At 44.3% G+C, this 23,651-nt stretch overlaps 1 protein-coding gene and 1 pseudogene across 7 annotated transcripts in view; one reads left to right on the forward strand and one right to left on the reverse strand.

The window, feature by feature from the left end:
• The window catches only part of ZNF638 (zinc finger protein 638), a 138,125-nt gene that overhangs the window by 86,917 nt on the left and 27,557 nt on the right, over positions 1–23,651 (reverse strand). For 2 of the 7 annotated variants that reach the window (XM_075556988.1, XM_075556989.1), the window contains exon 1: positions 1,335–1,491. The exons of 4 other annotated variants lie outside the window; for them this stretch is intronic. The gene's annotated coding sequence lies outside the window, so the exon portion shown is untranslated. Of the gene's footprint in view, positions 1–1,334; positions 1,492–23,651 lie in introns of those variants that run through there. One more of the 7 variants, XM_075556991.1, reaches the window with a different exon arrangement.
• Positions 554–4,889, forward strand: LOC142455261 (ubiquitin-conjugating enzyme E2 C pseudogene; annotated as a pseudogene).

Below are 23,651 nucleotides of genomic sequence, written 5' to 3' on the forward strand. Positions count from 1 at the left end.
GTTCTTAATTTCTTCCAACTGTTTTATCTTTACCCTCTTTGGTTCCAACGAAAACCACCCAGGAGGGAATGCTCATTGGACCCTACATAATTATTTAAACACACACACCAGGGTATGGAAAGACAAAATGAATTGTAAATGAAATACTGTTCCAACAGGCTTTTTTAATAAGTAGACTGCAACATGGAACCCACTAAGTCTAGACTGTCAAATGGCTAACAAAAATTTAAAACTGCCTGGAAGTAGGAATGTAAACAATGTTTATCTTTCTAGGTCAACTTTCTTAAATTCATTTTTGTATAAAATTTTATTTCTCCAGGCTATCAATTTTAACTACAATCCAAACCAGCATACACAACCTCCCTGAACAATGAAAATTATAACCTTTTAAAAAGTTTTAAAAAATTAAAAGTATGCACAATTCCATAGCTGGTTGGGAAACGTTGCATCAATATACATCGCTTCTAAACTCTTTCGGCTTCAAGTTTTCCTCCTCCAAATTTCGCCTGGGGAAATTTTTATTAAGAAAGATGATTTTGAGGCAGACCTATCCGGTTCAGATTTTGTAATCGCAGGCGTCACTCTCATTGGCAGTTACTTCCAGCAACAAAAGAGCTGGCTAACTGATCCAAATACCCTCCAGGATCCAAGTGTGCAGCGTACCCGTAGGGAGAATGGGGCTCCAACTAGGAACCAATACGAACACGGAGCCTCTTGACATCGTAGATGGACGGTCCCCGAGGAATTGGGAAACAAGTATCCAAGCCTTTTAAGCCGTCTGGACCGCCACACAAAGGTGACATTTGCTTTGCTTGCACATGTCGCTGGATTCTAACATACCCCCTTCCTCCCAACTCCCCCGGCCTCATCCCCGAAGACAAACACGCTCTTTCGCACAGCGTCTCCCGCGACGCGACGGGAAGAGCGGCTCCCTCCCCCGCTCGCTCGCTCGCTCGCGCCCGCTGTCAGGCCCCGCGCCGAGGGGAAGGGGCCGCCACGGCCTAGAGAGCAGGGCTGCGCTGGCCCCCGGGCCTGGGCAACCAGGTCACGTTCCTCTTCCCGAGGGAGGCTCCAGGAACGGCGCCCGCCGGGCGCTGCCGCGCACCGAGGGCACTCTCCGCGGCCGGGGGGGGGGGGTGAAAGGCAGTCCCCTCCCCATCCCGGGGGCGCCGCGGCCTCCGCCCGCCCCCGCCGTCCGCCCGCCGCCATTTTGTGAGCCGCCGCTGCGACACGGATACAATAGTCGGCCTGGCGCTCACGGGAAAGCCTCCAGACCCCGCACGCGACGGGCGACGGGCTCCTGGCCCCGTCTCCCCACAGGGCAGAGGGCCTACCTATCAAGAGCTACCCGACTAACAGCCGAGTCCCCTCAGCGCCCCGGAAAGTTTAGCACTCAGCCTCAGCCTCCGGTCTCGACGCCGGAGAAGCTGCTCCTCCGGGGAGCTCCGCGCATGCGCGTCTCCCGGCCGCGGCGAGCCCTCCGCTCCGCTCCGCTCCGCTCCGCTCTGCGCCTGCGTGCCGCTCCCGCCGCGCGCTCGGGCCCCGGGCGGGGCGCGCCCAGGGCGAAGGGCGGTCCGGCGACAGTGCCCCGCCGAGGCGCCAACGCTGCAAAGCGCACTCACTGAAGGGCACGGCTTGTAGCAGACCATTGTTGTAAAAAACAAATACAAACAAGAAGACGTTTGCAGACCAACAGAAACGGGCTTGCATGATGACCCGGGGGTGGGAGATGAAGAATGGGGCGTGGAAGTAATACACTAGATAACAAAACACCGAAATCACTGGTCGTCGATCGAGGCGATGGCGACCCAAAGAGACCCAGCACAACAAGGCAGGGGCTGCCCCTTGTGCGTCTCCGAGACGGTACTCTTCAGGGGAGTACAAAGCCCACTGTCTCCCCCGGGGAGGCTGCTGGTTTGGAACTGCTGACCTGGCGGATCCAAGCCCAAATCCATCCACTCCACAACCCGGGTCAGCGAGAAGGAAATGGGGCAGAGGGAGGTTTGAAAGGGAAATAGGGCAAGCCATTGGGAAGTTTGGTGAGTTATGTTGTTGAATGAAAAGATAATCATCTGATCTGTATACCCCCACCTAATTTACAATAAAAAGTTAAATTTTTAAAAGCTTCAAGCACTCATAGGAATGCAAAATCTTTATAACTGAACTGTCTTTTTTTTGCTAATTTGTTAATATTTCTTAGCAGATAAAAAGTATTCTACTCCACGTTTTCTTAACAAGCTGCTCTCCCACGATCCCTGATCCTCTTCTTGTATCCACTTTCTTTCCTGCAGGGCCAGACAAGAAATCCTGTGCAGCTCTCTCTGAGCTCTGAGCTCAGCTTCTTCTATCTGCTCAGAATGCTCAGTGCAATGCCTGAAGGTACTGAAGAAAACAACAGTTACCACAAATGTTCTCCTGTGTATCAACAAGGCTGTGTTTCAGTGACCTAGGAAATTGAGACAATGCTTTCAGCTCAAGTGCAAGTGTTACAAGAAAAATTTTTACAATAGTGGCCATTCTTCTGCCAGTAGATTCCGCATCTTAACTACAGGGAAAGACCCGGGGCCACGATGAAAAGTTCGGGAAATCCTGGAGCCACTTTCTGTCCCACACATTAATAGAACATCAAGAATATTTGCTTCCACAGGGAGGAGACGAGCCAGTCAGGGTGTAGTGTAGCATCAATGAAACATACAACTTTCCTCTAGTTCTTTAATGATTCCTCCTCCCCACTATCATGATCCCAATTCTACCTTACAAATCTGGCTAGATCAGAGGATGTACACTGGCATAGATAAGAACTGGAAACACAGGGAATCCAGGACAGAAGATCCCTTTAGGACCAGTGGTGAGAGTGGTGCTACTGGGAGGGTGTAGGGAAGGTGGGTGGAAAGGGGGAACTAAGTATAAGGATCTACATATAACCTCCTCCCTGGATGGACCACAGTAAAGTGGGTGAAGGGAGACATCGGACAGTGTAAGATATGACAAAATAATAATTTATAAATTATCAACGGTTCATGAGGGAGGGGGGTGGGAGGGAGGGGGAAAATGAGCTAATACCAAGGGCTCAAGTAGAAAGCAAATGTTTTAAGAATGATGATGGCAACAACTGTACAAATGTGCTCAACACATGCAGTTGCCTTCCAGTCTCCGGAGATCCCGTCTGCCAACACCGGGCGGCGAATGGCCTCCCAAAACCGCGACCCAGCCTCAGCCAGTGTCGTAGCCGCCGGAAAGGAGCCGAGCCCAGCGGGGGCGCAGCCCAGGGTTCCCTGGGCAAGAGGCTACAACAGGAGCTGATGACCCTCATGATGTCTGGCGACAAAGGAATCTCTGCCTTCCTGGAATCAACCTTTTCAAGTGGATAGGGATCATCCACGGATCAGCTGGTACAATCTCTGAAGACCTGAGGTATAAGCTCTCCCTGAAGTTCCCCAGTGGCTACCCTTACAATGCACCCACAGTGAAGTTCCTCACCCCCTGCTACCACCCCAACATGGACACTCAGGGTAACATCTGCCTGGACATCCTGAAGGACAAGTGGTCTGCCCTGTATGACATCAGGACGATTCTCCTCTCCATCCAGAGCCTGCTGGGAGAGCTCAACATCGACAGCCCTTTGAACACACATGCTGCGGAACTCTGGAAAAACCCCACAGCCTTTAAGAAATACCTGCAGGAAACCTACTGAAAGCAAGTCTCCAGCCAAGAGCCCTGACCTTGCCTGTCCTTGTGTTCTCTACTCTTCTGTAGCTGTCTGTCCTCCATCCACCCCGCTCCTTGATGTCTGTGTAGAACTCTTATCTCAAGCTGTGGTGTCATTTCTGTTGTGTTTTTTAAATTAAGTCTCCATTTGCACCCTGTGATGATTATATTAAATAAATAACATTTGGGGTTGGTTCGGATTTGAAAAAAAAATGTGCTCAACACAATGGATGGATGGATGGATGGGTTGTGAAAAGAGTCGTATGAGTCCCCAATAAAATGATTTAAATAGAAAAGAAAAGAAAATTTCCTTCTTACTGCTACCTTGAATGTTGCAGTATCTCTGCCAGGCGACAAGGTCTATGTGGGCAGGTAGACATCTTACTAATTTAAAACCACAGCAGACATTCCTCTGAGCTTTCATCAAAGAGGATACAATGATGACCAGCATCTTACTGCCTCTTCCTTTTAAGATAGTCTTTAAATATGTATATGAATTCATTGGCCCAGTTCCCTTAGAGCAGTGGTGACCCCCCAAAGGGGGAAGTGCAGAGTGGAGACCCGAGGCCCAAGTGTCGGCCACTGGAGATCCCCTCACAGAGGGGTTTAGGAGAGGAGACGGGTCAGTCAGGGTGCGATGTAGTACCAATGAAGAACACCGCTTTCCCCCAGTTCCTGGATGCTTCCTCCCCGCAACTACCATGATCCGAATTCTACCTTGCAGGACTGGATAGGGCAGAGATTGTACACTGGTGCATATGGGAGCTGGAGGCCCAGGGAATCCAGGGTGGATGATACCTTCAGGACCAGGAGTGTGAGGGGCGAGGCTGGGAGAGTGGAGGGTGAGTGGGTTGGAAAGGGGGAACTGATTAAAAGGATCCACATGTGACCTCCTCCCTGGGAGATGGACGGTAGAAAAGGGGGGAGGGAGGAGACTCCGGATAGGGCAAGATATGACAAAATAACAATCTGTGGATTATCAAGGGCTCATGAGGGAGGGGGAAAAAAAAAAGAGGGCCTGATGAAGAGGGCTTAAGTGGAGAGCAAATGCTTTGAGAGTGATTAGGACAAAGAATGTAAGGATGTGCTTTATACAATTGATGTATGTATATGTGTGGATTGTGATAAGAGTTGTATGAGCCCCTAATAAAATGTAAAAAAAGAAAAGAAAAGAAAATGGATATGACAAAATAACAATGTATAAATTACCAAGGGCACATGAGGGAGGGGGAGCGGGGAGGGAGGGGAAAAAAGAGGAACTGATGCAAAGGGCTTAAGTGGAGAGCAAATGCTTTGAGAATGATTGGGGCAGGGAATATGCAGATGTGCTTTATACAATTGATGTATGTATATGTATGGACTGTGATAAGAGTTGTATGAGCCCCTAATAAAATGCAAAAAAAGAAAAGGAAAAAAAAAAGAAAATGATTAGGGCAAAGAATGTACAGATGTGCTTTATACAATTGATGTATGTATATGCATGGATTGTGATAAGAGTTGTATGAGCCCCTAATAAAATGTTTTTAAAAAAAATTATGTTCTGAAAAAAAAATTATGTTCGTGGCTACTTCATCACAGTCATTTTGCCACTGTTATGAATCGGGCGATCCCTATGAAAGGGTCGTTCAACCCCAAAGGGGTTGGCGACCCACAAGCTGAGAATTGTTGCCTTAGAGGATGGAGCTAGCGCTCCTTTCTTCAAATGTGGGCCAGGCTTAATAAATTATTCCTATTGAATAGAGTACGGATGAAGTGACACTGTATGACATCTGAGGCTAGGACCTAAAAAGGACAGCTTTTGCTAGTCTCTCCCTTCTGCTCTTGGATTATTCCTTGGGGAAAGCCAGCTGCCATGTTGGGAGACTACTCTAAGACTATGGGGAAGCCCATTAAGAGGAATGCTGCCAACCACCACCCCCAATTACCACCATTTCAGTGAGCCACTTCGGAGACAGACCTTCAACAGCAGTCAGCCTTCAGATGACCATAGCCTATGTCAGCATCCCAAACACAACTTCAGGAGCTACTGTAAGCAAGAACTGCCAACCCAAGCTACTTTTCAGTTTCTGGTGCATAGAAACAGAGGATTTTAAAAAGTGTATATTATATTAAATCGCTAAATTCTGGAGTAACTTTTATGCAGCTCTACGTAACTAGTACATTGGTTAACAGCAGATTAAGACTGAAATTCATTAAAAGCATGACACTAGTAAGTAAGCAATGAAATGGAATTTAGAAAGCAAAAAAAGGGTAGCAATCTCATAATACACCAACAATTTACAAGCTAAATTTAAAAAATTGTTTTATTAGGGGCTCATACAACTCTTATCATAATCTATACATACATCAATTATGTAAAGCACATTGGTAAATTCATTATTCTCAAAATATTTTATCTCCCACAAATCAAATTTTAAGTCAAGTCATTGATCAGAGAGAGGCAGGGAAATAAATAGGTGAGAATAGTCCTATTGGAAGGAGAGAGAGTGGAGCATATCCTGGCCCACCAAGCCCCAAGGACGATATTCCTGCTTAGAGCAGCCATAGGGCTGGCCCCACCATAGGGCTGGCTACAGGGGACAACACTGGAGACACAGTGTGGGAATTGTTCCTGATCTGACTCCACCACACCAGGGCAAAACAATACGGGCGTGCAACAGAACAGCAAGGGGAGCAAAGCAATCAAGTTCCCCGGGGAATACCAAAAATAGACTGTGGGGCAGGGCGTAGCACCCCATCAGACTTAGACACAGAAAATACCCCTAAAGGTCAACAAACAGACCTGGAACTATTTATAGGCTTTTCTTTATGTGTCATTGTTTTGTTGTTGTTTTGCTCTGTCTTGTTTTTGTGCTTATTATTGTCTCTACATGTCTGTCTAGATAAGATAAGTGGGATAAACAATCCAGAGGAGAAAACAATGGGACCTATGGTTGGGGGCAGGGAGAGGGGGGAAAAGGAAGTGGGTGTTAACAAACCCAGGGACAAGGGAACAAGTGACCTAAATTGATGGTGAAGAGGGTCTAGAATGCTTGGTAGAGCTTAATCAAGGGCAATGTAACCGAGAAGAATTACTGAAACCAAACGAAGGCCAAACATGATGGTAGGACAAGAGGAAAGTAAAAGGAAATAGAGGAAAGAACTAGGAGGCAAAGGACATTTATAGAGTCTAAATACAGGTATGTATACATGTAAATATATTTATATATAACAATTGGGATATAGATCTATGTACATATATTCATATGTTAAGTATTAAGGTAGCAGACAGTCATTGGACCTCTGCTCAAGTACTCCATCAATGCAAGAACATTTTGTTCTAATAACTTGGCTTCTGGACACAATCATTGAAGACAAAATGGTTACATAGCAATTGTGGTGAAGAAAGCTGGTGGTGCCCGGCTATCAAAAGATATAGTGTCTGGGGTCTTAAAGGTTTGAAGGTAAACAAGCGGCCATCTAGCTAAGAAGCAACAAAGTCCAAATGGAAGAAACAAGCACACCAGCCTGCATGATCAAGTGTTGTCGATGGGATCAGGTATCAGGCATCAGACCCAGAACAAAAAATCATATCATTGTGAATGAGGGGGAGTGCAGAGTGGAGACCCAAAGACCATCTGTAGACAATTGACACTCCCTTACAGAAAGGTTACAAGGTGCAATACAGCACCGTTGAAACATACTTTCCTCTAGTTCTTTAATGCTCCCCACCTACCATCATGACCCCAATTCTACCTTACAAATCCGGCTGGACCAGAGCATGTACACTGGTACAGATAAGAGCTGGAAACATAGGGAATCCAGGACAGATAAACCCTTTAGGACCAATAATGAGAATATCGTTACCAGGAGGGTAAGGGGAAGGTGGGGGGAAGAAAGGGGGACCCGATCACAATGATTGACATAGGACCCCCTCCCAGGGGGGCTGATAACAGATAAGTGGGTGGTGAGAAACAGTAGTTGGTGTAAGACATGAAAAAAATAATTTATAAATTATCAGGGGTTCATGAAAGGAGGAGTTGGGGGGGGGAGGAAAAAATGAGGAGCTGATATTAAGGGCTCAAGTAGACAGAAAATGCTTAGAAATTGATGATGGTAACATGTACAGATGTGCTTGACACAATGGATGGATGTATGGATTGTGATAAGAGCTGTATGAGTCCCCAATAAAATTATTTTTTTTTAAAAAGAAAGAATAGCCCTCTTAATTTCAGAATAAACCTCAGAGTAGCCTCAAAAATTATCTCGGGTAAAAAAAAAGAATATACAAATGTGCTTTACACAATTGATCTATGAATGGATTGTGATAAGTTGTATAAGCCCTAATAAAACAATAAACATTTTTTAAAAATTTTTTTAATTATCTCAGAAAAGAAGTACAACTTTAATTGTATCAGACACTGGAGCAATTATGGTCAAGGGCATCACTGAAACCAAGACAACAATGAGCAGTGATTAGTGGAGTCTAAAGGAGCCTTGCAGGGCAGGCATTGGTGTGAACTAAAAGATAGTCTGAATCCCAAGGGTTGGTAGAGTCAAAGACAATGGCTGTGAATTGGGCTGTTTGGTTCAGTGAAGCCTAGCATCTTGGTGTAATACCAACAGAGGGACACACTTAAAAGACATTTCAACTTAAGAAACAGTCAAAGAGAGCCAACTAAAACACTTCTCAGAGACTAAGTGTAAATCCAGTGCTTCAACCTCTGGGGCAAGACATCAGGCAAATCAGTAAATAAGAAAACAACTGTTTTTTAGACACACGCACACACGTTAAAAACAATAAACAGAAGTGGAGGAGGAGGAATCAATAACCAGAGTTACACCGAAATATATTACCTAGAATGTCCAGGTTCAACAACCAAAAAACCCCTAAGATATTAAAAAAAATGTTCCTGCTTCTCTTCCATGTTGTGATTATTGTTACTTTTGGACACTTTAAAGTTGTTTTTTTTTAAAAATTAAATGCAAACCTGAACAAGAGAATGACATGCAAGCCTAAATTCTAAAGCCTGGTGGGTGGAATGCTGTGGACAAGAGTGGAAGCTGAAAATCCATTTGCAAGGTCCTTACGTGGTTTGAGTCTCTGGTGAGTTCCCACTGACGATAGTCTATAAATGTGAAAAAGTTTTAATATCAGGCAAAGAGCAATGTAAATGGAGTTTTAGTAGCTGTAGTTAGGCTAGAAAGTAACAACTTGTCATTTGGTCTCTCTTTGACCCATTTTGAATTTATTCTGCTATTTCAAAGTTTTCTCTTTTCTTTTCAATAGAGGTTTTTTTTGTTTATTTTATTTGGTCATTGTTGGTAGATCCGTTATGGGTTTTATGGGTCATCTTTGTTTTGTATGTTTTTCTGTCTAGAGAAGTCAGGATGGGTGAGGCAATGAAACAGGAACTGGATTAATACTAACCTGGGGCACAGAAGGCGAAGTTGAGGAGAAATAGGGAGTCAACAGCACTTGGTACAAAAAGAAATGGTCCAAAGTTGATTGTCGTGGTGACTGCACAACCTGTCTCCCTATAATTGAACTACGGAATTGTATTGCATGCTAACTCAAGAAAACTTTTTTAAATGAATGGAAAGAAAAATAATAAATAAATAAGTAGGTCTTTTACTGCTGGTTTGCCCGTGCAAATGCACCATCTGTCAGTCTGTCACATGGTAGTAGTTTGCATGGTGTGGAGATGTGAGCGAGGATGAAAGACCTAGCAATCTACCTTGGAAAAACTGACCAATGAAAGCCCTGGGTCTGGCAGCTCCGCATTTAGCTGTCACTGAGTCAGTTCCAAATGACAGTGACCCTACATGAAACAGAATGAAACAGCGCACCATCCTACACCATCCTCACAATGACTGCACTGATTGACCTATTGCTGGAGCCACCGTGTCAACCCATCTTATTGGGGGGGGGGGTCTTCCTCTCTTTAATGACCTACTTTACCAAGTGTCATGTCTTTTTCCAGGAACTAGTGTCTCCTACAACATGTCCAACGTGCATGAGACAAAATCTCACCACCCTCACTTCTTTTTCCTTTTTAATGAAACACAATAGTTTATTGACCCGAAGGTGGAAACTGAGATGATCATGCACAGGGAACACATTTGCTACCAGAACAGCGTAAGGACTGGAAGCAGTATAACAATAAAAAATACTGAAAATCTAATGGTCTGCCTTCTATGTTGTGGAAGCATATGGTGTCACTGTTGTCAGGTGCTGGAAAGTCAGTTCTGACTCAGTGACCCAACACACAACAGAACGGAATATGGCCTGGGCTGCACTACTTTCACACGTGTTCTTGGGTTTGAGTACATTTGTGCAGCACTGCATCACTCCACCTCCTCCAGGATCTTCCTCCCGTTTCACTACCTTTCCATTAAAAAAAATCATTTTATTGGGGGGCTCATACAACTCTTATCACAATCCATACATACATCAATTGTATAAAGCACATTTGTACATTCGTTACCCTCATCATTCTCAAAACATTTGCTCTCCACGTAAGACCCTGGCATCAGCTCCTCATTTTACCCTCCCTTCCTGTCCCCCCTCCCTCATGAAGCCTTGATAAATTATAAATGATCGTTTTGTCTTATCTTACACTGTCCGATGTCTCACTTCACCCACTTTTCTATTGCCTGTCCCCTCCGGGAGGAGGTTATACATAGATCCTTGTAATTGGTTCCCCCTTTCCCCCGCACCCTCCCTCCACTCCTAGGGAGCATGCTGACTGTATTCACCAAGGAAATGTGTTTGTTCTTCCAGCAGGCCATAGTAATGTCGATATTCTTCGTCAGCACCATCAATCAAATGTATTGACTCTTCTCTTGACTTCCTTATTCATTGTCCAGCTTTTCCAGGCAGACAAGGACACTGAAAACACCCTGACGTGGACAGGCACACTTTAGTTCCCCAAGGGAAACCTTTGCTCTTTGACACTTTAAAGAAGGCTTTTGCCGATTCGCCCAATGTAACACATTGCTTGATATCTTGATATCTTGCTTTCACAAGTGTTGACTGTTCATTCAGATAAAATGAAATCTCAGACAATTTTGATCTTCTCTCATTTTATCACGATGTTATTTCTTGGTTCAGTTGTGAGGCTCTCTGTTTCCGTTACATTGTAGTCTAATTCATACCGGAAGCTGCAGTCTAATCTTCATCGGTGGGTTCCTCAAGTCCTCTCTGATTTCACCAGGCAAAGTTATGGATCTGCATGTTCATGATCTTCCTCCACGTCTGCTATCACAGCTACTTTGAGGAGGCAACTCTTTCCCAGTCTTATTTTAAGAGTCTTCCAACGTGAGCAGATCACCTTCTAATATTACATAAAATAATATTTCAGTGCTACTAATAAGGTTCTACCATGTGACTGTCAGTTTGTTGTACTGTGGTGGCCTGAGCGTTGTTGAGATGTTAAGCGTTACATCACCAGTATTTCAAACACCAGCATAGTCACCCAAAGTGAATGAACAGACTGTCCACTTTTGAGGATTTAGCCAAAGAAACGCAGCAGAACAGTGTTAGAATTGGTGCCAGTGGAATAGGCCCTCAGGTATGAAGGCACACAACATATGACTGAGGAAGAGGGGCCTTCTCAAAGTAGAGTCCATCATAATGACGCAGAGGAGTACAGTGTGCTGAAGTAAAGCCTTTGTGACCTTCATGTGCTGGTGCGGCATGACTCAAAATGAGAAGAAACAGTTGCAAACATCAATTAATAATCAGCACTTAGAATACGCAAAATATGAATCCAGGAAAATTGGAAGTTTTAAAAAAATGAAACGGAACTCAAAAAGATCTCCATTCTAGGCATTCAGTGAGCTGAAATGAACTGTTGGCATTGGTCATATTGGATCAGAAAATCATACGGTTTATGATGCAGAGAATGACAGATTCAAGAGGAAGAGTGTCACATTCACTGTCAAACGGACATTTCAAGATCTAGTTTGAAGGACAATGCTGTCCATGATAGGAACATATCTATTCCACGCAAGAATATCCAGTCAACACAACCATTATTCAAATTTATGCACTAAAGCTAGTGATGTGAAGATTGACAAATTCTACCACGTCTTCAGTCTGAAACACGCAATCAAGATGCTTTGGTAATCACTGGCGAGTGGAATACAAGAGTTGGAGACAAAGAGCAAGGAATAGTGGTTGGAGAATGTGGCCCTGCGGATGAAAACAAAGTTGGAGACCTCCACCTGAATTTCAAGAACAGATCTGAGGCATAGAACATAATGACTGAAGACCTGATGAGCTGTGGGAGGACATCAAGAACATAGTCGGGAAGAAGACAAAAGGTCACTAAGAAGACAAGAAAGAAGGAAAAGATATGACAAAATAACGAGGTAAAATGACCAAGGGCACATTGGGAGGGGGAGCGGGGAGGGAGGGGAAAAAGAGGACCTGATGCAAAGGGCTTAAGTGGAGAGCGAATGTTTTGAGAATGATTGGGGCAGGGAATGTATGGATGTGCTTTATACAATTGATGTATGTGTATGTATGGACTGTGATAAGAGTTGTGTGAGTCCCTAATAAAATGTAAAAAAAGAAAAGAGGAGAAGAAAAAAAGAAAATGATTAGGGCAAAGAATGTACAGATGTGCTTTGTACCATTGATGTATGTATATGTATGGACTGTGATAGGAGTTGTATGAGCCCCTAATAAATGTTTTAAAAATAAAAAATTAAAGAAAGAAGGAAAAGATCAGAGTGCGCTCAGAAGAGACGCTGAAACTTGCTCTTAATCATCGAGCAGCTAAAGTGAATAGAAGAAATGATGAAGTCAAAGAGTTGAATAGAGAACTTCAAAGGACAGCTCCTGGAGACAAAGTAAAATTTTATAATGAAATGTGCAAAACCTACAGTTGAGAAAGCCAGAAATGAAGAACATGCTTAGCATATCTTAATATGAAAGAACTTGAGAAAAATATCAATCCTTGAGTTGTACTATTGAAAGAGTCTATGGGCAAAATATTGAATGATTCAGGAAGCCCAGAGTCACTGTACCAAAAAGAACTAGTCAACATTCAGTTTTTAGAAGAGGAAGCATATGAGCAAAAACCTGTGGTACTTAAGGAAGAAGTTCAAGCTACATTGAGAGCATTAGACAAAAACAAGTCTCTGGGAATGATGGAATGCCCATTAAAATGATTCAACAAGCTGATGAAGCCCTGGAAGCGCTCACTCATCTATGCCAGGGAATTTGAGAGACAGTTACTTGGCTACCTGACTGGAAGAGATCTATATTTGTACACATTCCAAACAAAGGTGCTTAAATTATAGGGAAATCTCATTAATATTACATGGAGGTAAAATTTTACAGACGATCATGCAGCAACAGTTGACAGGAAGCTGTCAGAGGTTCAGGATGGATTCAGAAGAGGATGTGGAACAAGGGATACCAGTGCTGATGTCAGATGGATCTTGGCTCAAAGCAGAAAATACCAGAAAGAGATTTACTTGTGTGTTGTTGACTATGCAAAGGCACTTGACTGTATAGATCAGTGGTTCTCAATCTGTGGGTCACAACCCCTTTGGGGGTCAAATGACCCTTTCACAGGGTTGCCTGATTCATAACAGTAGCAAAATTACAGTGATGAAGTAGCAACGAAAATAATGGTTGGGGGTCACCACCACACGAGGAACTGTAGGAAAGGACCAAAGCATTAGTTGAGAGCCACTGGTGTGGATGATGACAAACTATGGGCAGCCTTGAGAAGAATGGGAATTCCAGAACACTTCATTGTGCTCATGTGGAACCTGTACGTGGATCAAGAGGCAACTGTGCAGGGAACAAGAGAATACTGCATGGTTTAAAATCAGGAAAGGTGTGTGGCCGGGTTGTATATTCTCATCATACTTAGTCAGTCTGTATGCTGAGCAAATCATCAGAGTACCTGGATTATATGGCAAAAAATTCAGCATCAGGATTGGAAGAAGGTTTATTATCAACATTTGATATTCAGGGCACGCAAATTTGCTTACTGAAAGTGAGGAAGACTAGAGCCATTTTGGCTGATGAACATCAAGGATCGCAGCCTTCAAGATGAATTACAACTCAATATACAGAATCTCAACCAAAAAAAGAAAGAAAGAAAAGAAACTCCAAATCCTCACAACTGGCCCAAGGTATAACATCATAATAAACAAAGAAAAGATTGAAGTTGGCAAGGATTTTGTCTCCCTTGGATCTACAATCAAGGTTCATGGAAGCAGCAGTGAAGAGACCAAACAAAGCAGTGCATTGGATAATCTACTGCACAAGACCTCTTTGAAGTGTTGAAAAGCAAAGATGCTACTTTGAAGACAAAGACACACCTCACCACCTGACCCAAGCCATGTGATTTTTTAACTGTCTCGTATGCACTGAAAGTTGAACACTGAATGAGGAAGACTGAAGAAAAATTGATGCATTTGAATTATGGTGCAGGTAAAGAATACTGAACGTACTAGGGACTGCCAAAAGAAAAAGCAAATCTGTCTTGGAAGAAGTACAACTAGAATTCTCCTTAGAATCAAGGATGGTAACACTTGTCCTTTGGCCGTGTGGTCAGGAGAGACGAGTCCCTGGAGAAGAACAGTGTGCTTGGTAACGTAGCGGGGCAGAGAAAAGGGGAAGGCCCTGGACCAGGTGGACTGACCCCATGGCTGCAGCAATGGGCTCAAACAAAAGAACCGTGAGGATGGCGCAGGACCAGGCAGTGTTTCATTCTGTTGCAAACCATGTCGCTACGTCTCAGAACTAACTCAATGGCACCTAACACAACAACATTAATAGAGGTTCACGGGCCAGTATTTTTAGAAGTAGATCCCTAGTCTTTCTTCCTGTCTGCTTTAGTCTGGAAGCGCTGTGGAAATCTGCCCACCATGAATGATCCTGCTGATATGTGAAATAGCGTTGCAACAGGAAAGCCACCAGAAGACAACACATTGACTGAAGAGTCATATGTCTGAGCATACCAAAGCCGTTATAGAGTCTAAGAACAGTACGATACAAGATGGGGGTGTTTAGTATTTAGAAAACGTTCCCTTTCTATGTCCATTTATGAGTGGTTTCTAAGAGGACACTTATTTTCTAGGTAAATTAATAAAGTTTAAGTACAATTGAGGAAAAATTGGGTCCCCACTTCCCACCAAATCATTCTCTGAATTTAAGATACGCAAACCTCCCAGGGATAGGACCAGGTGGGATAGGGTTGGAGTTCAAGTGCTTAGAGAAGTAGGGAATAGAAATTGCAAATATAGGTGAATGAGGAACAGGTCGCAGAGCATCAATTTCTAAACCTCTTAAAATCCAACAAACCTCTAGCTTCTCCAATCACATATTGATCTAAATGATAATACAAACACATACATGACCTTCTTCTATACTCAAAAATTATTCGAAGAAAAGAGAAAATGAAGAATTCTAACAACCACCTCCAAATCTACTGCCATCGAGTTGACGCTGACCCATAGCCACCTTATATAGGGTTTCCAAGACTTTACGGGACTAGACAGCCTCTGGTGGAGTGTCTGGTGGGTTTGAACCACTGACCTCCTTAGGGGCATTTTAAATGCAGGGATTATCATGGCGTGAAACTAAGTAGAACAAACAGAGGCTTAGGAAAGATAGGTGAATGAAAATAGGAAAACACTTGGAGGAAGTAGGATAAGAAATGGGACCTTGAGGGAAATGGATGAGTTGAAACAAAATGTGCTTAAATTGTTGAATGCAAAAAGAGTGATCTGCTCTCTAAACCTCAACCTAAATCATAATAAAAAATTAAACCATAAACAAAAAAGCATACGCAAAAGAGGATTCATCGCTTAATCATCCAGAGTTCTATGACAGTTGTTTACCAACTCTAAAGTATATCAGAACCACCTAGAGAGCTTGTTTAAACATCAGACTGGGCTCCACCTCAGTGTCTGATTCAGTAATCAGGAGCAAGACACCCCCCCCCATATGAAGATGCTGCCCTTCTGGGGGCCAGACTATTTTTATTGGCATATACTTCACCTATCATATAATTTATTTGTTCATTCATATTAAGAAGATTTATGCAATCATCACCACAATCAAGTTCAGAACATTTTCTTCTCATGCTCATTGTTGGTTCCTCATTTCCCCCATTCTCCCCTGCCATGCCCCTACCTAATTACTGTCTCTATAGATTGACCTATCCTGGATTTTATACACAGAAAATAATATAAAACAAGCACAATCTTACAAAATCATACCAAAATACCTGCCATAATTGACTTGATCACGCTCTCTGTCTCATAGCAAGGCTGCTCACATCTTCCCTTGACTGTAGTCAGAGGGACCCACTGGAGACTTCAATCCATGTCGGAACTCTGAAAATGAATTTTAGGCTTCCACTGTCATCTGTAGCGTTCTGTAAACCAGGTGCTCACAAGTTAAACTCTGATACCATTCCCTTCTTCAGATTTGGGTTTTATTCTTTACAATCCTTGGATCACACAGGCTGGCGTTGTGCTTCTTCCATGTGGACTGAGATGGCTGCTTGTTGGAAGACAAGCTTCTAAGACTCCAGGTGCTATTCTTTTTTGATAGTCAGGCACCATCCACCTTTCTGATGGTCACTTCTGCACCATACTTTGCTATAGCGCCCAAATCTTCAGTGATTTCTTCAAAGAGAGCATTGCGCAGGGCCATAATATGAAAAGGGATTGCTCTTAGATCAGGGCTAGAATTAAGTGTGAGTGCGTGGGGGGCAAACTTTGAAAACCACCAAACTGTTCACAGCATGGTCTTAAGACAATAGACAGGTGTCTGAAACAGGCGTGGAGAATATGCTTTTAAAGAGTTTTCTAGCAATTTAACATACTGTCATGCAAACTGCCCTTAAGGATTGGGACATTCTGCCGCTGTGGACTGTTAACCGCCCAGCACTTTAAGTACTGTGCCACCAGGCTAGCGGCTGCAATGAATCAGAACCAGATCCAGAATCAGTGGATCGGGCACGCAGGCCTGTGAGCATCTTTCCAATTACTTGTTTTATTGTCATTTCCAAAATTATGTGAATTTTAACTTAAAATTTTTTTATTAAGTTTGAGAAGTCTTCCTGTAAAATGACCCCATTGTGCCACTGATAGACACGAGTACTCTCCACCAAAGAACTCACTTAGCCTCACACGAGGAGGGAGTGCAGGGTCAGGGTAAAAACCCAAACCAGGTCCACTACTATCATGACCTCCGAGGGCACAGTAGGACCAGGCGCTCCCTGCCGTTTGCCGGGCTGTCAATCTTTGCCCAAGCAGACAGCTTCACCTTTCTCCCGTTCAGTGGCTGGCGGTGTAAGCCGCCGGATTCCAGCAGCCATATTCCACCAGAGCGACAGTTCCAACACCGATGTGCGCCTTGTTCTGTGTCCTCCCAGCGGTGCCGGGGCAGAACTGCACAGTCACTGCAGTACCAGGCACCTGCAGAAGAGAAGGGAGCGGGGCACCAACGCATCCCTGCAGCGGGAAGCCAGCATAGCTTTTCCTACGCCAAGGAGCGGTTGTACCATCGAAAGACAATAATAAAGAGACAGACAACACGTTTAGGGTGTTCATCTCTTCCATGGAGTCAGGAACAAGAGCTAGAGAGCAAATTCACTTATCAATGAATTTATATCGTTTCAGGACATGCAGACTTCATCAATCATAGCTGTGACAAGGTGGGCAGTAGGCAGAGGGGAGTCGACTGCCCCTTATGCCAGAGGGGGGGGGGCTTAGGGGAGGACTTAGAGTCCTCGTTGTTTACACAAGAGCTAAGGTAGATCAACGCACAAGACCCCTTGCTTTGTGTTAGCAAGGTAAGAAGCTTGAGAGAGAGAGAGAGAGAGAGAGAGAGAGAGAGAGAGAGAGAGAGAGAGAGAGAGAGAGAGAGAGAGAGAGAGAGAGAGAGAGAAAAGCGGCAGCTTTAACCCACCCTAGCAGGTCCGAGGCGCCTCAAAGAGTGAGGGCAAGCTCAGGTTAGAGACCCGACGGAGGGGGCCGGAGGGGGCCCCAAACCTTCCAGCAGCTCCCCGCTGGCGCCCGCAGCAGCACCCGCAGCCTCAGCGCTTGCCCGCGTTCTCTCCCGCGACAGGTATTGGCTCTTCCCCCACCCCCCGAAGGGCCTCCCGCGGGCAGACAGTAAAGAAGCAAGTCTCTCGTTCTTGGAACAAGATAAAGGAGCCCTCCCTTTGGCCCAGAGCAAGGGCGGAAGGTTAGGCGCAGGGTCCCAACCCGGTAGGGTTCAATGGACCTGTCGCCTGCAGAGCCAGAGACTGGCGCCTTAAGGAGGCAGTGGCTTCGGCGGCTCCGCGAGGCTGAGCGCACTGGGTTGACTGGGAATGGCGGTTGCCTGACATCTGGGGCAAAACCTGCTGAGATGAGCGGGTCGAGATGGTAGGGACAGGGCCACTTCTGCTGGCTCTCTGCTTAAAGACAAAGTTGTCAAGCAAAAAACAAATGTACTACTGGTGGCACGAAGGGCAGTGACACAGGCCAAAATATAAATAATGCCTTTTGTGGTGTCATTTTATTTTAAAATTTGTTCATATTTTGTCATCTCCTTATAGAGCAGAATTTCTATGTATCTCCATTGGCACCTTTCTCAAAGAGACATGCGCTCAACATAGACTAGGTTCAGATGTAGCACACACACTGCACAAACCAGCAAATTCCTTGGCATAAAGTCAGTTCTGACGCAGTCACCCTTTAGTATAAGTAGGACTGCCCCCTAAGTCCCCCCCACCCCGGCTTAAGGGGCAGTCGACTCCCCTCTGCCTACTGCCCACCTTGTCACAGCTATGATTGATGAAGTCTGCATGTCCTGAAACGATATAAATTCATTGATAAGTGAATTTGCTCTCTAGCTCTTGTTCCTGACTCCATGGAAGAGATGAACAACCTAAACGTGTTGTCTGTCTCTTTATTATTGTCTTTCGATGGTACAACCGCTCCTTGGGACCCATTCGGTTGTGGGCTGATCCCACACACCAGATCAACTAAAGAAAGAAACTTTATTGAAAGAGAATGAAAGAGAAAGAGAAAGGCACTTGCAAAAAGCTGCCAGTTTTGGAGAAACTAGACCATTATCAAAGGTTTATGATATATGTGCCAGTTTCACTGTTGTGATAAAAAATGTACAGTAATTAGCCACAGAACACCTGTCTACACATTTATCTGTGCTGCTATAAGTTATAACAGAGTTCAGAAATCTACACTAAAAAATCTTCAACATAACATTGCAGTACCATTTTGATGCACATCTCAAAGTTGTTATTGTTGGATGCTACCTAGTTAGTTGGTTCTGACCCGTAGCATAAATTTGTTGCACAAGGCTTCTTCTGAGTATTGAAAAACAAGGAACTTACTTTGAGGACTAAGGGGCTCCTGACCCAAGCCATGGTATTTGAAAGACCAAAGAACACACAGTGCATTTGAATTGTGGTGTTGGAGAAGAATACTGGAAGTACCATAGATTGCTACAAGGACAAACCTATCTATCTTGAAAGAAGTACAGCCAGAGCGCTCCTCAGAGGCAGGGATGGCGAGGTAAGACTTTATCCTAATACTTTGGACATGCTGTCAGGAGAGATCAGTCCCTGGAGAAGGACCTCATGTTTGATAGAGGGGCAGCCAAAAAGGAGGAAGGCCCTCAGTGACCGTACCTAACAACAACAACCACCACCTAAGACACAGGGAAGAAATGACATCAAGGAGATGAACAGAAAACTTCAAAGGGAAGCTCCAGAAGACAAAGTCAAATATTATAGTGACGTGTGTAAAGAACTAGAATTAGGAAACCAAAAAGGAAGAACACCCTCAGCATATTTTAAATGGAAAGAACTCAAGAAAAAAAATTCAAGCCTGGAGTTTCAATAGTGAAACATTCTATGGGCAAAATATTGAGTGATGTAGGCAGCATGAAAAGAAGATGGAGGGTGTGGAAGGCTTCTTTAAAAAAAGATGGAATCATGAATGAGGGGGAGTGCGGGGTGGGGATCCAATGCCCACTGTAGACAACTGGACATCCCTTGCAGAAGGGTAGTGGGGAGGAGACAAGTCACTCAGGGTGTAGTGTAGCATTGATGAAACACACAACTTTCCTCTAGATCTCAAATGCTTCTTCCCCCCCTCCCCTATCATGATCCCAATTCTACCTTACAAACCTGGTTAGACCAGAGGATATACAAGGGTGCAGATAGGAACTGAAAACACAGGGAATCCAGTACAGATGAACTCCTCAGGACCAGTGGTGAGAGTGGTGATACTGGGAGGGTGGAGAGAATGTGGGGTAGAAAGGGGGAACCGATTACAAGGATCTACATATAACCTCCTCCCTGGGGAATGGACATCAGAAAAGTGGGTGAAGGGAGACGCCAGGCAGTGTAAGATATGATAAAATAATAATAATTTATAAATTATCAAGGGTTCATGAGGGAGGGGGAAGGGGGAAGGAGAAAAATGAAAAATGAGGAGCTGATTCGAAGAGCCCAAGCAGAAAGCAAATGTTTTGAGAATGGTGAAGGCAACAAATGTACAAGTGTGCTTTACACAATTGAAGTATGTATGGATTGTGCTGAGTTGTATGAGCCCCAATAAAATGATTTTTTTAATGGAGAGAATACACAGCGCCACTGTACCAAAAAGAACTGGCTAACATTGCAGAAGGCAGCGTATGAACAAGAACCAATGGTGCTGAAGGAAGAAGTTGAAGCTGCACTGAAAGCAGTAGTCAGCAGCAAGGCTCCAGGGGTTGACGGAATAGCCGCTGACATGTTTCAACAAACCGATGAAGCCCTGAAAGCACGTTTCGTCTATGCCAGGAGGCTTTGAAAACAATTACTTGGCCAACTGAATGAAAAAGATCTTTGTACCCATTCCAAAGACTAGCGACCCAATAGAATGCTCAAACTACAGAACAGTATCACTGATATTGTATTCACGTAAAGTTTTACAGAAGATCAACCAGTAATAGTTGCAGCAGTACATTGACAGGGAGAGGTCAGAGGTTCAGGCTGGATTCAGAAAAGGATGGGAAACAAGGGATATCATTGTTGATGTCAATGGCGTTGCTGACATCAGATGGATCCTGGCTAAAAACAGAGAATACCAGAAAGATGTTTACTTGTGTGTTGTTGGTTGTAAAGGGATTCGACTGTGTGAATCATAACTAACCATGGATAACCTGGAGAAGAACTGGAATTCCAGAACATCCAAAATCCTCACAACTCATCAGTAGGAGACATCAGAATAAATGGACAAAAGGTTGAAGCTGTCAGGGATTTTGTCTTGTCTGGATCCACAATCAATGCTCAGGGAAGTCGCCGTCAAGAGCTCAAAAGATGAGCTGCATTAAGTAAATCTGCTGCACAAGACGTCTTCAGGATCTTGAAAAGCAAGGATGTTACTCTGAGGACTAAGGTGAGTCTCACCCGAGTCATGTTATTGTCAATTGCTTCATATGCATTGAAAGTTGGACATTCGGTAAGGAAGATCGAAGATTAATAACTGTGTTTTGATTGGGGTGCTGGAGAAGAATACTGAAAATACCATGGACTGCTAAAGGACAAACCAATCTAACTTGGAAGAAGTACGGTCAGAGTATTTAGAAGCAAGGATGGTGAGACTTTGTCTTACATACTTTACACAAGTTGTCAGGAGAGACCAGTCCCTGGAAAAGGACATCATGCTCAGTAAAGTGGAGGGGCAAGGAAAAAGAGGAAGGCTCTCAACAAGATGGATTGACCCAGTGGTTGTGCCACCTCATCTAGAATTCTGCTTGCAGAGGTCGAGTAAATATTGAGTAGGCTTCTCATCTATTTCACTTCCAGGATCACCCTGTTTAAGCGGCAAACTCGATAGGTTTGTATGAGTCAGGCCATTCTGATTACTACTTGGACTCGGCTGTCCTTGACAGTGACCCCGCCCACTTCACCGCTGTAGATTTGAGTGCTGCAGTTGGCCCACAGGGTCCAATCAGGCAAGAGTCTTAATCCACTTATGGCAGTTCCCCTGGTCTGACATAAAATAGCAATCACAGGAATCGTCGGAGATCGGGGCTCCCTTTGTTTATTATTTTGATTAAAAAGCGTGTTTATGGGTCTAACCTGATAAATCCACTCTTAACACTGATTTTCCTAAGCCTACGGATGCCTTCTTCTACAGCAGCGGCTCTCAACCTGCGGGTCTCCACCCCTTTGGGAGTCAAACGACCCTTTCACAAGGTCGCCCGATTCACAACAGTAGAAAGATGACAGTGATGAAGAAGCAACGAAAACAATTTTATGGTTGGGAGGTCACCACCACATGAAGACCTGACCTGTATTAAAGGGTTACGGCATGAGGAAGGTTGAGAACCACTGCTTCAACTTGACTTAGTGTGGGCCATCCTTCCTCAAACCAACCAAATAACCTATTAGAGTCTATCCCACATTTATAGCTAAAGCATTGAAGGAAGAATTTGTACTCAGTAGGCCCATATGGATAAATGCGGACTGACCTATGTTTATGTTCCTCGCATCATTATCCAACACCCTTAAAAACCACTCTCACATATTCTCCAGGCTTCGGTCTGTAAATATTAGAAAACTGCAGCAGTCTATTAGGAGTTTCGCACACGTCTTCCTGGGCCACCATCTGGACTTCACCTTTGGGGACTTGCTGTGACAATAATTAGTGGGAGGGATGTTTTCTGGGACCCTGAAGCTGCCTTGCATCCGCTGCAGGCAACGCTCCAGATACAGGCCCAGGAGGCACACTAGCATGCATATTCGGACTACTCTCCCCGGTGTGGGTGGGGAGAACAGTCATTTTACTGAGAGTAGATGAATCTATTCAGATGGGTGGAGTGTGGCTGGTAGCCAGAGTAGTTCAGTGGAATCTTGGGGCTCAGTATCTCTCTCTCCATCTTCTGGCTCAATGTCTCTGTCTTCTGCATTACCTCCCTGAGTGTCCCCATCCCAGGTTTCAGGGTCCCATTTCTTTCCAACTGATGCTTTCACTTTAATATCATCCACTTTCCTAGGTTGAGAACTACGCTGGTGTTGCAATTCGGCCACTAGTATGATAGGAATGAGTTTGGTTTCCAGCAATATTAGTTTGGTGACTGGAAGAGATAGACTTTCTGTCCTGGGACAAGTAGAAGCTTTGAGCTGGACTTCTGAAGCTCTCAGTTCACCTGTTTCCTTTAACAGTTTGTCTGTTGCAAGAAATCCCAACCAATCAGCTTTCCTATACTTGTCACCCTGGGAAAATAGTAAAAATATACCAAACACAAGGTCATCCAGAGCCTCACTTCTCACCAACACTTTATCAGTGATGCTATTTTGGGCATTAGCTTTGCCACTTTATGCCATGACTTAACCATGGCCTCTTTACTAGTACTGACAGACTCATCCATATACACAGAGTTCTCAGAACCTTTAAGACTAATTAGACCTGAGAACCAATTGAGAAAACTCATCTTGACGACTTTGTTTCTCAGGAACCATTCCCCGGACCAAATGTGCGAGGTGGGGTTCTCTAGAGCAGGCATCCTCAAATTATGGCTCACATGCGGCCCGCCGAGGACATTTATCCGGCCCGCCGGGTGTTTTGGGCCCTTTTTTTTTTTTACTTCAAAATCAGATATGTGCAGTGTGCATAGGAATTTTCAGGTTTTTTTTAATCTATAGTCCGGCCCTCCAACGGGTCTGAGGGACAGTGAACTGGCCCCCTGTTTTAAGTCTGAGGACCCCTGCTCTAGAGGAACAAAATCAGTGATGTAAATTGGAGTACTATGGGTCCCATTGACATGAGTTATACCTGCACTGTCTCAGTCAGAAGGCCCTGAACCAATCTTGGAAGCTTTTCTACCTGAACTAGTTTACATATTCGGATCATGGTCCCTTTCCTGATTCTGTAGTCCTGTCTGCAACTGTGGTGAATTGATCTGCCACCGATCATATAGT

The sequence above is a fragment of the Tenrec ecaudatus genome, chromosome 8, assembly GCF_050624435.1.
Source record: "Tenrec ecaudatus isolate mTenEca1 chromosome 8, mTenEca1.hap1, whole genome shotgun sequence".
In the NCBI taxonomy this organism is placed as follows: domain Eukaryota; kingdom Metazoa; phylum Chordata; class Mammalia; order Afrosoricida; family Tenrecidae; genus Tenrec; species Tenrec ecaudatus.